At 38.9% G+C, this 17,631-nt stretch overlaps 1 pseudogene across 1 annotated transcript; it reads right to left on the reverse strand.

Annotated features, from left to right (window-relative positions):
* Window positions 1–1,716: 1,716 nt before the first annotated feature.
* Window positions 1,717–10,782, reverse strand: LOC308234676 (pumilio homolog 3-like; annotated as a pseudogene). The gene is made up of 2 exons: window positions 9,747–10,782; window positions 1,717–2,601 (listed from the first exon to the last, which is right to left on the reverse strand). The product of its transcript is annotated as a pumilio homolog 3-like (transcript).
* Between the last annotated feature and the right edge of the window lie 6,849 nt (window positions 10,783–17,631).

Here is a 17,631-nt window from a genome sequence, read left to right on the forward strand (position 1 = left end):
AGAAGTGGGATCACTGGGTCAAATGGGAGTTCCCTTTTTAGTTTTTGAGGAAACTCCATACTGTTCTCCACAGTGGCTGCACCAGTCTGCATTCCCACCAGCAGTGCATGAGGGTTCCTTTTTCTCCGCATCCTCGCCAGCACTTGTCGTTTGTTGATTTGTTGATAATAGCCATTCTGACAGGTGTGAGATAGTACCGCATTGTTGTTTTGATTTGCATCTCTCTGATGATTAGTGACTTTGAACATCTTTTCATATGTCTCTTGGCCTTCCTTCTGTCTTCTTTCGTAAAGTGTCTATTTAGATCAGTTGCCCATTTTTTGATTGGGTTGTTTATCTTCTTTTTGTTAAGCTGGGTGAGTTACCTGTAAATGTTGGAGATTAAACCCTTATCATTGATATCATTCGCAAATATGTTCTCCCACGCAGTGGGCTTTCCTGTTGTTTTATTGATGGTCTCCTTTGCTGTGCAAAAGCTTTTTATTTTGATGTAGTCCCATTTGTTTATTTTCTCTTTAGTTTCCATTGCCCTAGGAGCAGTATCCGTGAAGAAATTGCTTTGGCATATGTCAGAGATTTTTCTGCCTGTGGATTCCTCTAGTAGTTTTATGGTTTTTCGTCGTATGTTTAAGTCCTGATCCATTTTGAGTTTATTTTTGTGTATGGTGTAAGTTTTTGGTCTAGTTTCATTTTTTTTTGCATGTATCTGTCCTATTTTCCCAACACCATTTATTGAAGAGACTGTCTTGACTCCATTGTATTCTTTTGCCTCCTTTTCAAATAATGAGTGTAGTGGCTTGGGTCAATTTCTGAGGTCTCTGTTCTGTTCCATTGATCTTTATTTCTGTTCTTATACCAGTACAGGCTGTTTTGATTACATTGGCTTTGTAGTATAACTTGATATCTGGTATTGTGATCCCCCCAACGTTGTTCTTTCTCAAGATTGCTGCAGCTATTCGGATTTTTTTTTGGTTCCATATAAATTTTTGGAGTATTTTTTCTAAATCTGTGAACTATGCCATTGGTAATTTAATAGGGATTGCATTGAATCTATAGATTGCTTTGGGTAGTATGGATATTTTAATGATGTTAATGCTACCAATTCATTAACACGGTATCTTCTTCCACTTGTTTACATCTTCCTCTCTCTCTTTTTTCATCGTCCTGTAGTTTTCTGAATATAGGTCTTTTACCTCCTTAGTTAAGTTTATTCCTAGGTATCTTTTTTTTTTTTTTTTTTTGGTAATGAAATATTGACAAGTTCTTTATGGTATTTATTTTCATATTTTTGTTAATTCTCACCTGAGGATATTTTCCCATAGGTTTTTATTTTTATTTTTAAAGGGCATTTTTAGAAAGCATCCTATATAACAAAAGCGTAATTATGCTAAGTGTCTGACAGATTGGTTGACAGTCGCTATGATACACACTGACCACCAGAGGGCATACACTCTGGTAGTTTAGCTTGCTGCTGGGGTCCAGCCAATCGGGACTGGGCAAGAGGGCTGGACACACCAAGGAGCTCTCCCGCAGTCCCTCCCGCCGGCCTGCCCCCATGGCCCCGATCGGGACTGGGCGAGATAGGAGGGACCCCACGTATTCTTATACAAAGAAGAAACACATAAACAGAGTACACAAATTACCAGCGAGGTGGACCCTAGCCCTTCTCTCCACTCTGGGAAAACAGATCAGCAGAGAAACGACGATTCCATCTTGTTAATTGTTTCCATCTACACAGACAGTGTTTTTAAGCAGCATTTCTACTCCTTTGCTGGTGCTTTTTTTTTTTTTTTTTTCCAATGTGGGAATCAGGCTTTTCAGTCCAGCTTTGACTTTGCTTGCAATTTCTTGATCAGAACTCTGGAGAAGGCTAGAAAGAATAATGGCACCTCGATTTACACTAGCCCAGGACTTCAGGTTCTTTATACCGACATGCTCTACAAATGTTTTTGCAAAACAACCATCTCTTCCATTTTCTTTCATCTTTTTATCTTGCTCTATTAACCACTTCAAAACAAGATGTCCTGCAGGGTGAGACTCTCCATCCTTGCTTCCAGGACACAGTTCTGCTGCTGCCAAGCTGGAGATGGCATTCATGGCAGGTTGAGTGTCTCCAATGGCAGCTCCCAGAATGCAAGACACCAACACACAGGCAGACTTACCTAGCACCATTTCTTGGGTGTGATCTTGCAGGTAGCTTAACAAAGCTGAGGAGATGGATTCTAAGAGCTCTCCGTGACGGATCTCTATTATCTTTTTTTACTGTGTGTGTTTCCATTTCCTTTCTGCAGAACTTTAATGATTTCTTGTACTGTATGTGCAGGATCATGGGGGCTTAGTAGGTACAACAGGACCTTCCTTCCATATTTGTCATTTAATATGTTAGACAAGGAACTAATAATTTCAGATATGATTATCTGCTTCACAAGCAAATGCCGCCAGTAAAACCAAATGGGAGTATTGGCCATTAGCCACCTTTTCAACGTAAGTCTTCATTGTTTTCACAGTCACTTTCCTGTCCTTGGGTGTGCCGTGCATGGCCACGCTGGCACCATCATGTGTGTGTGCCAGGTATACCACCACTTCACGGATGGCTTCGACCACTTCTTTTTTTTTAAATTAAGGTATTATATGTGTACATATCTTACCATTGCCCCCCCACCCCACTCCCATACATGCCCTCACCCCCCAATGTTTTGCATCCATTGGTTACTCTTATATGCATGCATATAAGTCCTTCAGTTGATCTCTTATTTCCCCCACCTCTCCCTAACCTTACCACTGTAATTTGACAGTCTGTTTGATGCTTTACTGCCTCTGTATCTATATTTTTGTTCATCAGTTTATAATGTTTTTCATTATCCTCAAATGAGTGAGATCATGTGGTATTTTTCTTTCATTGACTGGCTTATTTCACTTAGCATAATGTTCTCTAATTCCATCCAGGTGCCTACAAATGGTAGTAATTCCTTCTTTTTTATGGCAGCATAGTATTCCATTGTGTAGATGTACCATAGTTTTCTGATCCAGTCATCTTCTGACGGGCACCTAGGCTGTTTCCAAATCTTAGCTATTGTAAATTGTGCTGCTATGAACATAGGGGTGCATATATCCTTTCTGATTCGTGTTTCTAGTTTCTTAGGATATATTCCCAGGAGTGGGATTACTGGGTCAAATGGGAGTTCCATTTTCAGTTTTTTGAGGAAACTCCATACTGTTCTCCACAGTGGCTGCACCAGTCTGCATTCCCACCAGCAGTGCACGAGGGTTCCTTTTTCTCTGCATCCTCGCTAACACTTGTCGTTTGTTGATTTGTTGATGATAGCCATTCTGACAGGTGTGAGATGGTATCGCATTGTCGTTTTGATTTGCATCTCTCGGATAATTAGTGACTTTGAGCATGTTTTCATGTGTCTCTTGGCCTTCCTTCTGTCTTCTTTCGAAAAGATTCTATTTAGGTCTGTTGCCCATTTTTTTTATTGGATCATTTATCTTCCTTTTATTAAGTTGTATAAGCTGCCTGTAGATGTTGGAGATTAAACCTTTATCAGTGATAACATTTGCAAATATGTTCTCCCATACAGTGGGCTTTCTTGTTGTTTTGTTGATGGTTTCTTTTGCTGTGCAAAAGCTTTTTATTTTGATGTAGTCCCATTTGTTTATTTTCTCTTTGGCTTCCATTGCCCTAGGGGCAGTATCAGTGAAAAAGTTCTTTTGGCATATGTCTGAGATTTTGCTGCCTGTGGATTCCTCTAGTATTTTTATGGTTTGCCGTCTTATATTTAAGTCCTGTATCCATTTTGAGTTTATTTTTGTGTATGGTGTAAGTTGGTGATCTAGTTTCATTTTTTTGCATGTATCTGTCCAATTTTCCCAACACCATTTATTGAAGAGACTATTTGACTCCATTGTATGCTAATGCCTCCTTTGTCAAATATTAATTGCGCATATTGGTTTGGGTCGACATCTGGATTCTCTATTCTATTCCATTGATCTATATGTCTGTTCTTGTGCCAGTACCAGGCTGTTTTGAGGACAGTGGCTTTGTAATACAGCTTGAAATCTGGTATTGAGATCCCTCCTACTTTATTCTTCTTTCTCAGGATTGCTGTGGCTATTCGGGGTCTTTTTTTTTTTTTATTCCAGATGAATTTTTGGAGAGTTCTTTCTAGGTCTGTGAAATATGCCGTTGGTATTTTAATGGGGAGTGCATTGAATCTATAGATTGCTTTGGGTAGTATGGACATTTTAATGATGTTGATTCTACCAATCCATGAACATGGTATGTTCTTCCATCTGTTTACATCTTCCTCTATCTCTTTTTTCAGTGTCCTGTAGTTTTCTGTGTATAGGTCTTTTACCTCCTTGGTTAAGTTTATTCCTAAGTATCTTAATTTTTTTGGTGCGATGGCAAATGGGATTGCTTTTTTAGTCTCTCTTTCTGTAAGTTCACTGTTGGTGTATAGAAATGCCATAGATTTCTTGGCATTAATTTTGTATCCTGCTACATTGCCGAATTCATTTATTAAGTCTGTTAGTTTTTTGACAGTCTTTCGGGTTTTTTTATGTACAATATCATGTCATCTGCAAATAAGGACAGCTTTACTTCTTCTTTTCCAATTTGGATGCCTTTTATTTCTTCTTCTTGTCTAATTGCAATGGCTAATACTTCCAGTACTATGTCAAACAGGAGTGGTGAGAGTGGGCATCCCTGTCTTGTTCCTGTTCTTAGGGGCAATGGTTTTAGTTTTTGCCCATTGAGTATGATGTTAGCTGTGGGTTTATCATATATAGCTTTTATTATGTTGAGGTATGATCCTTCTATTCCCACCTTGTTGAGAGTTTTTATCAAGAAAGGGTGTTGGATTTTGTCAAATGCTTTTTCTGCATCAATTGATATGACTATGTGATTTTTATCTCTCAATTTGTTTATGTGATGTATCACATTTATTGATTTGCAGATATTGTACCATCCTTGCATTCCTGGGATAAACCCTACTTGGTCATGGTATATGATCTTTCTGATGTACTGCTGGATCCGATTTGCTAGGATTTTGTTGAGGATTTTGGCATCTACATTCATGAGGGATATTGGCCTGTTATTCTCCTTCATTGTGTTGTCTTTATCTGGTTTTGGTATCAGGGTGATGCTGGCTTCATAGAAGGAGCTTGGAAGTGTTCCTTGCTCTTGAATTTTTTGGAATAGTCTGAGGAGGATAGGTTTTAGTTCTTCCTTGAATGTTTGGTAAAACTCTCCTGTGAAGCCGTCTGGCCCCGGGCTTTTGTTTGCCGGAAGCTCTTTGATGACTGCTTCAATTTCTTCCATAGTTACTGGCATATTGAGCTGTTTAGATTCTTCCTGATTGAGTTTTGGAAGGTTATATTTTTCTAGGAATATGTCCATTTCCTCCAGGTTGTCCAGTTTGTTGGAATAGAGTTGTTTGTAGTATTTTTTAACAATCCTTTGTATTTCGGCGGGATCTGTTGTTATTTCACCTCTTTCATTTCTGATTTTGTTCATTTGGGTCCTATATCTTTGCTTCTTGGTGAGCCTGGCTAGAGGTTCATCAATCTTGTTTATCCTTTCAAAGAACCAGCTCTTGGTTTTGTTGATCTTTTGTATTGTTTCTTTAGTCTCTATGTCGTTTATCTCTGCCCTGATCTTTATTATTTCCTTCTTTCTGCTTACACTGGGCTTTTCTTGTTGCTCTTTTTCTAACTCTTTGAGTTGTTGGGTTAGGTAATTTATTACCATTGTTTCTTGTTTTTTGCAGTAGGCTTGTAGAGCTATGAACTTCCCTCTCAAGACTGCTTTCGCTGTGTCCCATAGATTTTGGATTGTAGTGTTTTCATTGTCATTTGTTGCCATGATGTTTTTTATTTCTTCTTTGATCTCTCTGGTAACCCAGTCATGGTTTAATAGCATGCTGTTTAGTCTCCATGTGTTTGATTTCCTTGGGTTGTTTTTATTGTAGTTGATTTCCAGTTTTATGCCACTGTGGTCTGAGAAGATGCTTGATATGATTTCTATCTTCTTGAATTTGAAGAGACTTTGCCTATGTCCCAACATATGGTCTATCTTTGAAAATGACCCATGTGCACTTGAGAACAATGTATATTCTGTGGCTTTGGGGTGAAATGTTCTGAAGATGTCAATTAATTCCATCTGGTCTAGTGAGTCATTTAGGATTGATCTTTCTTTGCTGATTTTTTGTTTAGAGGATTTGTCCAATGGTGATAGTGGGGTATTAAAGTCTCCTACTATGATTGTATTGCTGTCAATCTCTCCCTTGATATCCTCCAGGAGTTTTTTTATGTATTTGGGTGCTCCTGTATTGGGTGCATATATGTTTACCAGAGTTATTTCTTCTTGTTGGATTGCTCCCTTTAGTATTATGAAGTGGCCTTCCTTATCTCTTGTTATGTCCTTCACTTTGAGATCTAATTTGTCAGATATAAGTATTGCTACCCCAGCTTTTTTTTCAGTTCCATTTGCCTCGAAAACCTTTTTCCATCCCTTCACCCTCAGTCTGTGTGCGTCTTTTTTTCTGAGGTGGGTTTCTTGTAGACAGCAGATATATGGGTCGTGTTTTCTTATCCAATCCGTTACCCTATGTCTTTTGATTGGGGCATTTAATCCATTTACATTTAAAGTTATTATTGATAGGTACTTATTTGTCGCCATTCCTATTCTTTACCCCTGTGTTCCTTCTTCGCTTCCTATTTCTTTTTTTTTACAGCAGACCCTTTAGCATTTCTTGCATTGCTGGTTTGGTGTAATAAATTCTCTTAGTCCTTTTTTGTCTGTGAAGCTCCTGATTTCACCTTCAATTTTGATTGATAGCCTTGCTGGGTACAGTATTCTTGGATTCAGACCCTTCCTTTGCATGACTTTGTATATTTCATTCCATTCCCTTCTGGCCTGATGAGTTTCTGTTTAGAAATCAGTTGCTAGTCTGATGGGGGTTCCTTTGTATGTAACTTTCTATCTCTCTCTTGCCGCTTTTAAGATTCTTACTTTGTCGTTGGTGTTTGCCAATTTAATTATAATGTGCCTTGGCGTCAGTCTTTTGGGGTTCATTTTGCTTGGGACTCTGTGAGCTTCTTGGATTTGTGTGGGTTTTTTCTTCCCTATATCAGGGAAATTTTCTGTCATTATTTCTTCAAAGAGGTCTTCTATTCCTTGCTCAGCTTCCTTTCCTTCTGGAACCCCTATTATGCAGATGTTGTTTTGTTTCATGTTGTCCCAAAGTTCCCTTAGGCTCTCCTCCTGCCTTTTAATTTTTTTTTCTAGAAGTTGCTCTACTTGGGTATTTTCCCCCATCTTGTCTTCTAGCTCACTGATGCGGTCCTCTGCTTCTTCTAGTCTACTCTTGATACTTTCTATTGAGTTCTTTACAGCAGCGATGTCATTTTTCATTTCTTCTTGGTTCTTCATTTCCTCTTGGTTCTTGCTCATATTGTCGAATTTGTCTTCCATTCTTTTCAGCCACCTTATGACCATTTTTCTGAATTCTTTTTCTGGAAGGTTGCTTGCCTCCATTTTGTTTACTTCCTTTTCTGGTGATGCCTGCTTTTCTTTCATATGCGGGCTGTTTCTTTGTCTCCCCATGGTCTCTCTTCTCTGGGTGTCTGGTTATGTAGTTCTCTCTCTCCTGCGTTGATTTAAAGGCACAAAATACAGCACTACCAGGTACAACACACAAGGCACTGAACAGAAATGTATTCACGATATTAATAACCTCCAATAAAGGTGACCACCAGAGAAAGGCAAATTAGGGGATAGGAGAGAAAGAAGAAGAGGAAAAAGAAAGAAAGAAGAAAAGAAAAAAGGAGTGTCAAAATGAAATTGGGAAAAGGGGAAAAAAAGTAAGAGAGACAAGAAAGAGACTAAGAGAGAAAGGGGAACAGACTATATATATTGGGGATAAAACTCCAATAGAACAATCACTAATCCCAGCAAATGCCAGCAACAAGTACCTGGGGATTAATACAAACTACAACACCAACTAATATTGAGTGAGGCAAGGGAAAACAGAAGCACAAAACAAACAAAAAAAATAAACAAAAGAAGAATAAGCAAAACAATCTCACAAAAAAGCATAAAAATTCGATATAATCTACATTCAAGCGAACAACAACAAAAGGACAGAGAGAAAAACTATTTTGGATAGTTAAGACAGCGAAGAGAGAGGTGTGTATGGACTTGGAGCAGGGGATTGGAGATTAGATATGTAAGTAGGGTGAAATTTTAACAAGGGGCAAACAGAAAGAATAGGGAAAATCTAAAGCAGGAAAGGGGTAAGATAAACAGGACACTGAAAAGGGGAAGGTTAGGAAGAGAGTGATGGAATAAAGGTAGAGTTGAGATAGAGTAAAACGATGCTAAAGGAAAGATAAAAATAGAATGTAGAACACTAATCCCAAAATAAAATGAAGAGAAAATAAAATGACACTTAAAAAAAAAAGATAAAATAGCAGTAGTAATAATACGGATTGAAAATAAAAATGTAATAATTAAAAAGGTAAAATCAAGTGAGGAAAAAAGAAAAAAATTAGTTTCTTGAGTAAAAGATGCAAAAAATGAAAATAAAAAAAATAAAAAAATAAAAATAAAATGTGGAGTAGTGAAGGTCATTCACTTCCTCTGTTGTTTTGTTTGGCACGCCTGTTTCTCAGTCCGGACAGTATTGCAGTACCCTGCGTTCCACTGCTCTTCAGTGTTGTAAGCCAGTCCTGATTTTAAGCAGGCGGTGTGTCTTAATTTCTCGTGTTCCTTTATTTTTGATTACACAAGAGTCAATTTGTGATTCAGCCCCTGGGTGGCAGTGTTTCTGGATTGACTTCCGGGTCTATCTATGGCCTGTCTAGGCAGTGTTAGAGCCTTCTTTCCCTGTGGCACTCACTACTGGTTTGTGGGAGTGGGCTGCCTCAGAGCTGGCTCTCCGATGGTCACTCCCCGCTCCGATCCCCAGGTTCCAGAAAAACACCTTTCCCCTGCAGTCTCCCAGGGTGTCCCCAACTGGGTGATCCTATGTATTGGGCTTAGTAATCAGAAGCAAGGATTTGAAGAGGAAAAAGCCCAAGTGTGCGAACTCCGGGGCTGCGCGTAAGTCTAGGCAGCCGGCACACCCCTGAAATTCTTAGGGTGTCCCTGCATGTCAGATCAAAATGGGTTGCTTTTTAGAGAGCCCTTCTGTTAGTAGCTCTGAGGACCCCCTTCCACATTCACAGATCACGCCAGCCCCAACAGCCACGGATTTTTCTAGGCACAGACTTCCCTGGTCCTCCAGCTCCTGCAAAACGCGCGTTCCTCTCTCCCGAGGGGACCAGAGACCTCACCTTATCCCAGGCGAAATCTGACCTTTCCGTGGTGGAGTGTAGAGCTCCTCTGAACCCGTGTGTTTGGGCCAATTGGGGAGCGTTGTTCTGGGGCTCGCAGCTGTTCGGTGGGTGCCGCAGTTGTGGATTCTCAGGCTTCCGATAAGCTCCACTTTCCGGTTCCAGATGGAGCAGACTCCATGTCCAAGCCCGCAGCTCCGGGAGAGGACCTAGCCGCAGTGGGGGCTGCCAGGTCAGGGGAACCCCATCTAGCAGTCCCCCACCTTCTTCTGGAGTTCAGCTGTCCCCCAACTTGCCAACAAACACTCCTCGTGCGACCCTCAGCTGTTCTTTCTTTCTGCTCCGGGTCAAGGCTCGGAACATGTCTGTCTATTCCGCCGCCATTTTTCCCTCTCGGCTTCGACCATTTCTGATCTTAGCTTTGGGGGTGCATAGGTTAAAAAGTCCAAGAATACTTTATGCACCAATGAGTGCTTCATCACAGCTTCCTTCTGGGCCATTGGAGTTAGAATCTGTTTTATTTCATTCATGATAAGTTCTAGTGTTTCTGGCTGTACCTCTAACACTTTGTCCAGAGTTGGGTGATCTGCTGACTTGCAAAGCTGAAATGTGTTCCCATAGAGCGCTCTGTCAACATGTTTCTCTGCTCTGAAATGGCTTTGTCATTGTATGGTACACCACGACGGCTGAGGCTTCTACGTGTTGGAGCATCTTCCTCACATGGCCTTTAGAACTTGAGATTATCTCCTCATTCTGCGGTTTACCCCCATACATGAGAAATTTCTTAACAATATTTCTGGAATATTTAGCTTTACTTAATTCAACCAAGTCATCTCGCATTTCTTCAAAAGCCTGTTTTCTCTGTTCTTCTTGCCAAACTGAATGTAACACTGCATCACACGAGTTGAATCATGTGCAAATGCAATAGTTTTACTATTTCCTTGAATCAACTTCTGCAAATCACTCATTAACTTCACTCTTTTTTCTTTGTCACAGTTTTCTCTCGATCTCCCAATTCTGCTTTGCCTGAATGACAGTGTCATAGCTGGTACTGTCCCTGAGTTGTCTGCTTTGCTTCAGTCCTTCTTCTTTTTGAAGTCATCCCATTTGGGTTTCTTGGCTGCTGATTCATCACTTTTACTGTCCGGCTGGAGTTCTCTCTTCTTGTTGAATTTATTTGCCTGCTGGAATTTGTTCTTTGGTATTTTATCCCCTTGTTGCTTATTCTTGAACTGCTTCACACCTTTTTTCCCCCTGGTTTTGTGGCACTTTTCTGGAAGTTCTTAGATGTGATTTTAGGTCCACCTTCCTTAACAACTTTTCTTTGGAATGTCTTTGAAAAACCAGAATCATTATTTTTATAAAGTCTGTTTTTTTTTTTTCTTGTGACGTCTTTGTACCTTTTTCTGTGAATTTTTGTTTTGCTTTGACTTCCATCATGGCAACTCGCACATGTGTGGCTGCCACAGGGCTTGCTGCCGCTTCCTCTTTCCATAGATTTTTATAGAGAGAGTGGAAAGGAGGGGGAGAGACGGAGAGAAACATTGAGTAAGAGATTGGTTACCTCCTGCATACGCCTACCAGGGCTGGGAATTAGTACATGTCTCTGCCTGGAATCAAACCCAGGACCCTTCAGTTGGCTGGCAGATGCTCTATCCACTGAGCCAAACCAGCCAGGGCTATTACTAGGTATCTTAAATTTTTTGTTGTTATGGTAATGGAATTGTTTGTTTAGTTTCTCTGTCTGAGACTTCATTATTAGTGTATAAAAATGCCTTGACATGAATTTTAAATAATCTAAAACTACATTTTACAAATGCCAGGTCATATTTTCAGTAGCATGAAGCTACTTTTTCTATGTCTGCTTTTCATTACTTGAGTGCATGTATGGACCTATGTTAGGTGGGGTGCCCTGACATGCGGTATTGAAGTGGAGAAGGGCCCATGTGTTCATCTCAGACCACAGCCATGGTACAGTCTTGCCTCCAGACTAAGCTTGGCCCTGAAGAGCCTTGAGACTGTTGGAAACAAGCTTCTGAAAGCTAATTTATTTCTAGTTTTCTGTTCTGCTAGAGACTAACCTGGTGCAAGAAAGCATTTTGATCTGTTATATCATGGCATAGATGGGAGAAAATAATTAGCACTTAAAAGGAGGAAGTCTATGGCAGTATCAGATGAATATTCAGATGTCTTTGGGGGACGTTCACTTCTTTCAGATCTGATTGTTATGTAGGACTCGTATCAATCCTCGATCATCTACACCTGATTCACTGTTCTATGAAATCATTGAGACAAGAATTTATAACTAAAGCAATGGGTTGCCTTTTTCTCTTTTTAGCTTCTGTTTTCAATGGGCTGGAAAAGCTTTCCATTCTAATCATTCTCAGTGATGGTCTAAGCAGAGGATTCCAAGAATGTACAAAATAAAATAATATAAAAGTTTTTAGAAATCTGCACTTAATGTGTTTCCATGATGTAAGGATGGATTTGCCACATTGATGGTTAGTTATTTCCTTTTATGTGTGAACAGACATCTTCCAGAGCAGCCTTTCTTGGTGAGGGTTCGTGAGAGAATCAAGCCCAATGCCCTGAGTGTTCAGGCCTAATGAATTAATTCCTTGTAATTAATTATTTCTTTTCTATACATCTAGAATAGTATTGGTTATGTACTGTCTTAGACACTGAACTCATTAGATGTCTTGTTGCCTTATTTTTTTAAAAAATATATTTTTATTGACTTTAGAGAGGAAAGGAGAGGGAGAAAGAGAGAGAAACATCCATGATGAGAGAGAATCATGGATTGGCTGCCTCCTGCACGCCCCACACTGGGGACCGAGCCCGCAACCTGGGCATGTGCCCTTGACTGGAATCGAACCCTGGACCCTTCAGTCCGCAGGCCGACGCTCTATCCACTGAGCCACACCAGCCAGAGCTTGTTTCCTTATTTCTTGGTTCAGATTTAACACTTCCCTATGGGACTCTAGGATTCCAAATTTGAAGTTGAGTCTGATGCTTTGGGAAATCTTCATCTGATGAGAGTGATATCTGCAGGGACTGTGCTTCTCAACTAATTTTCATTTATTGTTATTTTAATTATATCTGAATTACTTCTCCAAAGGACTTGGGGATGTAATTTTTTTCATTGGCCTTTAGGAATTATTTTCTTATGTCAATCTCTTATGGCAAAGTAATTCTACTTCACTCTGTCACTGGGTTGCTCTATTTGTTCATTGCAGTGGAGTGTTGGGAGTTGGGGAGCTTTCTTCTGTGGCATTCAAAAAGAGCATAGTTAAAGAGATAAGGGAATATATGTGAAATCCCATGTAATTTGGATGATGCTTGTTTATAACAAAAAGATCTGTATACCAATATATTTATCCAAAACATATTGCTAATGAAAATGTATGCCAATATGTGTTTCTTCAGTATGATCATTTCTGAAATTATTTATCCAACATTAGAAGAAACACTTGCCCATAACAGGAATTGATAAGTTGATAGACATATTCATGGATGCTTTTTGCTGATATGACTGATTTTTTTCTGCATTACTCTATACAAAGTTTCTTCCAGATAAAATCTATGAAGTTTCTTTGTGCTTTAATACCTGGAAGACCTTGAGAATGGACTCAAAATATACCAAGAAGAAAAACCTTTTCAGATAAAAACACAATATTGTTGTTGGAACTTTATGTCCATATGGATAGGTTCCCAGGGCATTAGCACTCAGGCTTATATAGCAAATAGGAAAAAAAAAATCTCTTCTATTCACCTGGCTTCTGTTGAACAAATAACTCCTTCCATCATGTCAGGTCTACTTAGGAATGAACTAACTAATGTATTTGTTGGTTCATTAAGTACTATTTACTGTACTTGGATTTCATTATAGATAACTGGCATATTGTAGTTTTGAATGATGTTTGCTATTTGCTTTCTCCATGTTAAGAGAACATCTCAATGCACATGGGTTCAGTTTGACGTAAGCTCTCCGAATCCATTCTCAGATTACTCTGTGTAACCTATGATGGAAAACACAGTATCATCCTTGGAAACATACTTTTGGTTCCAAATCAAAATTTTGGTATCAATATTTTTGTGACTTGCTAATAGTATTTTCCAAATATATAGATATACAGATAGTTTTATAGTTGTTGTTGTTTTTTTATTTTTTTATCATTTGATGGCCTGAGCGCCTTTAAAAATATTTCACTTTCATGAAAATCAAATAGTGAATGTAATTTGGATGCAGTTCCTGGGGCTCTTCACTTTTAGATATATATGTAACCCCCAAAAAACTAACATTTGCTTCCTGGAAAAGTTTTCACCTGATCTCTACTTGATGAGAGAGAATTTGTCCACTGTACTTTATTAATTGTTTATTTGGTTTTTCATTTGAATAGCTTAGATCTCATGTACACAGTTGATATGTAATGTTTCCTCCATATACAAATACATAGTACTATATAATCCAGTGATTTTCACCCTTTTTCTTCTCATAGCACATTTAAACTAATTATTAAAATTCTGTAGCACACCCCAAAATTTTATTTTTTGCCAATCTGACACTAAAATAGGTATAATTTTGATTGATTTACAAAAATATTAATAATAACAGTAATTGCCTTTTTTTTCCTCTAAAGTGACTTTTTAAAAAATCAGGTGCCTGTACTTGTATATAAAGATTCCTAGTACCAAGAATTAACCAATCAGATGCAACCTTATTATGCGATGTGACCAATAAGATGCAACTATAGTCTTGGCCTGTGTGGTTCAGTGGTTAGAGTGTCAGCCGAATCACTGGAAGGTTGTGTTTTTTGTTTTTTGTTTTTTTAAAATATATTTTATTAATTTTTACAGACAGGAAAGGAGAGGGATAGAGAGTTAGAAACATCGATGAGAGAGAAACATTGATCAGCTGCCTCCTGCACACCCACCGCTGGTGATGTACCCGCAACCAAGGTACATGCCCTTGACCGGAATCGAACCTGGGACCCTTCAGTCCGCAGGCCGATGCTCTATCCACTGAGCCAAACCAGTTAGGGCTGTGTTTGTTTTTTTAAATATATTTTTATTGATTTCAGAGAGGAAGGGAGAGGGAGAGAGATATAGAAACATCAGTGATGAGAGAGAATCATTGATTGGCTGCCTCCTGCATGTCCCCCCACTGGGGATCGAGTCCGCAACCCAGGCATTGAACCCAGCCAGGATCCTTCAGTCCACAGGCCAATGCTCTGTCCGCTGAGCCAAACCTGCTAGGCAGGTTGCGGGTTTTAATCCCAGGCAAGGGCACGTACATGGGTTGCAGGTTTGCTTCTAGTCCCTGGTTGGGGTGTGTGTGGGAGGCAACCAGTTGATGTGTCTCTCTCACATTGATGTTTCTCTCTCTCTCTTTCCCACTCCCTTCCACTCTGAAAAGCAATGAAAAAAAATATCATGTGAGGATTAACAACAACAAAAAGATGCAACTTTAATATATGATCTATACATATATGGTTCAAAATAGGGCATTCACACAGAATAGCTATTGTTGTGTTGGCTGTTATTTCTTAAACTTGACAATCTATGGGAAAAGAAGTCAGTGCCCCTGACTAAATAGTCAGGTATTGCATGTTTTAAAAATTCTTGTGGGACACCACTTGAAAAATAGATGATGTAGCCCTGGCTGGTTTGGCTCAGTGGATAGTGTCGGCCTGCGGACTGAAGGCTCCTGGGTTCGATTCCGGTCAAGGCACATGCCTGGGTTGCAGGCTCGATCCTCACTGGGGGGTATGCAGGAGGCAGCGATTCATGGTTCTTTCTCATTAATGATGTTTCTATCTCTCTTCCTCTCCCTTCCTCTCTGAAATCAATAAAAATATATTAAAAAATAAAAATAAAAATAGATGATTTAATCAATTTCAATCTTACTACTGATTGGTTACATGATTTATACTTTTGAATTTTGTGGATTATTTAAATGCCTTCTTGATTTTTTTGTAAGAATTTTTTGTATGCCAGGTAACTGTCAGTAAAGCATTAATTTTTTAACAAATGTTTTATTGATTTTAGAGAGAGAGGAAGGGAGAGGGGGAGAGAGAGAGAGAAAGAGAGAGAGAGAGAGAGAGAGAGAGAGAGAGAGAGAGAGAAACTTCAATATAAGAAACATTAATTAGCTGCCTCCTGCACGTCCCCTACTTAGGATTGAGCCTGCAAACCGGACATGTGCCCTGACCTGGAATCAAACCAGCAAACTCTTGGTGCATGGGATGATGCTCAACCAACTGAGCCACACTGGCCGGGCAGGCGTTCATTTTTGTATTACAATTTTTCATAATTATTCTAGACTTGTCATCCTTATTATAATGCTCAAGAATTATTTCAAAGTAAAATTGCACATTTACTTTGGCTATAGAAAATACATATTAAGAAAGCTCACACTTGAATGAGCCTATAGCTGCTTTAAAAAAAAATCCTCAGTCTGCCAGGGAACTGACTCTGTGTCCAAACATTTTTGCCCAGTATCTCAGAGACTCTTGCCATCAAACACTGAAGCACATTATTAAGAATAATGTTTACTATCGTTGTTAGGTACAATTGTATACTCAGGATTTTTTCATGGTTGTTTTAATAAAAACTTCAAAACATATAGAAGGACATCCTACAGTGCCCCTTTGAGAAAACTTTGGAGCATCTGTCCTCCTAGATTATAAAGTCATTATGCCTTGAGTTGGTGTCTGTCTTGGTCTCCACTGTATCACCAACTGGAAGATAGGAGGGGGCCAAAAGATATTTGTTGAATAAGTGAGCAATTAGGGGAAAATGATAAAGAAAAAACATCTAGTATGATGATAAACCTACTTATTGATTTCCTATTCTCAGTGTTATTGTATTTTCTTCAGGTGTAGAATTTTTATTTAAAAATATATTTTTTTATTGATTTCAGAGAAGAAGGGAGAGGGAGAGAGATAGAAACATCAATGATGAGAATCATTGATGGGCTGCCTCCTGCAATCCCTCCACTGGGGACAGAGCCCACAACCCGGGCATGTGCCTTGACCGAGAATTGAATCATGACCTCCTAGTTCATAGCTTGACACTCAATCACTGAGCCACACTATCAGGCATAGAATTTTCATTTTTTATAGTTTTTAATTCTTTACCAAATTAAAAAAAATATATAAAATTTATATATATCAGAATAGAGAAAGCAAAGATAGGTTAGAAAAAAATTTCCAAACTGAGACAAGAAGATGAAAAGTAAAAAGAATATCATATAATTTATATCTATAATGTATATATTATACAATATATCATAATATATAATATATATGCATACATATGGACATACACAATTACATATATTATGTACTTATGAGACAAGGTAAAAAAGTTTAACATAAGCATAATTGGAGCCCTAACCGGTTTGGCTCAGTGGATAGAGCGTCGGCCTGTGGACTGAAGGGTCCCAGGTTCGATTCTGGTCAAGGGCATGTACCTTGGTTGCAGGCACATCCCCAGTAGGAGGTGTGCAGGAGGCAGCTGATTGATGTTTCTAACTCTCTATCCCTCTCCCTTCCTCTCTGTAAAAAAAAAAATCAATAAAATATATTTTTAAAAAAGCATAATTGGACTTGCAGAAGGATGGAAGAGAGATAATGGAGCAGAAGCAACACTTGACAAGAAAATAACGGATAATTTTCCATTTAAATTGCCTAACTTGGTGCTTAGTACTTTTTTTATGCGTCAATAAATGTCAGCTATTACCGCTGTCAATATTACTTTTCCCATAAAGCAAAGCTTTATTGAGGTATAATTCCATATTATAAATTCCCCCATTTAAAGTGTACAATTCAGTACTTTTAAGATATTCACCGAGTTGTATAACTATCACAGTAATCCATTTTTAAACATTTCCAGCCACCCTCTAGAAAGAAACTCCCCAAGCCCTGTTCCTCTGCCTGTCAACCTCTGACTCCTCACATACCTCGACTCCAGACCCCGAGTCACCAGTAGTCTACTTTCGGTCTCTGTTGACTTGCCTGTTCTGGACATTTCCAATAAATGGAGTCATATAAGCTGTGGTAAAAAAAAAAAAAAAAAAAAAAAAAAAAAAGATGTGGTGCTTTGTGACAGGCTCTTCTCACTTAACATAATGTTCTCAGGGTTCATCCATGTTGTGTGTCAGCCTTCATTTGTTGAATGGCTATATCACATTGTATTTCTCCATTTATGGACATTTGGGTTGTTTCCACTTTTTGGCTGTTATGAATAATGCCGCTATGAACATTTGGGTTTCTGTATGTCCCTTTA

The sequence above is a fragment of the Plecotus auritus genome (genome assembly GCF_963455305.1).
Source record: "Plecotus auritus genome assembly, chromosome: 1".
Classification (NCBI taxonomy): domain Eukaryota; kingdom Metazoa; phylum Chordata; class Mammalia; order Chiroptera; family Vespertilionidae; genus Plecotus; species Plecotus auritus.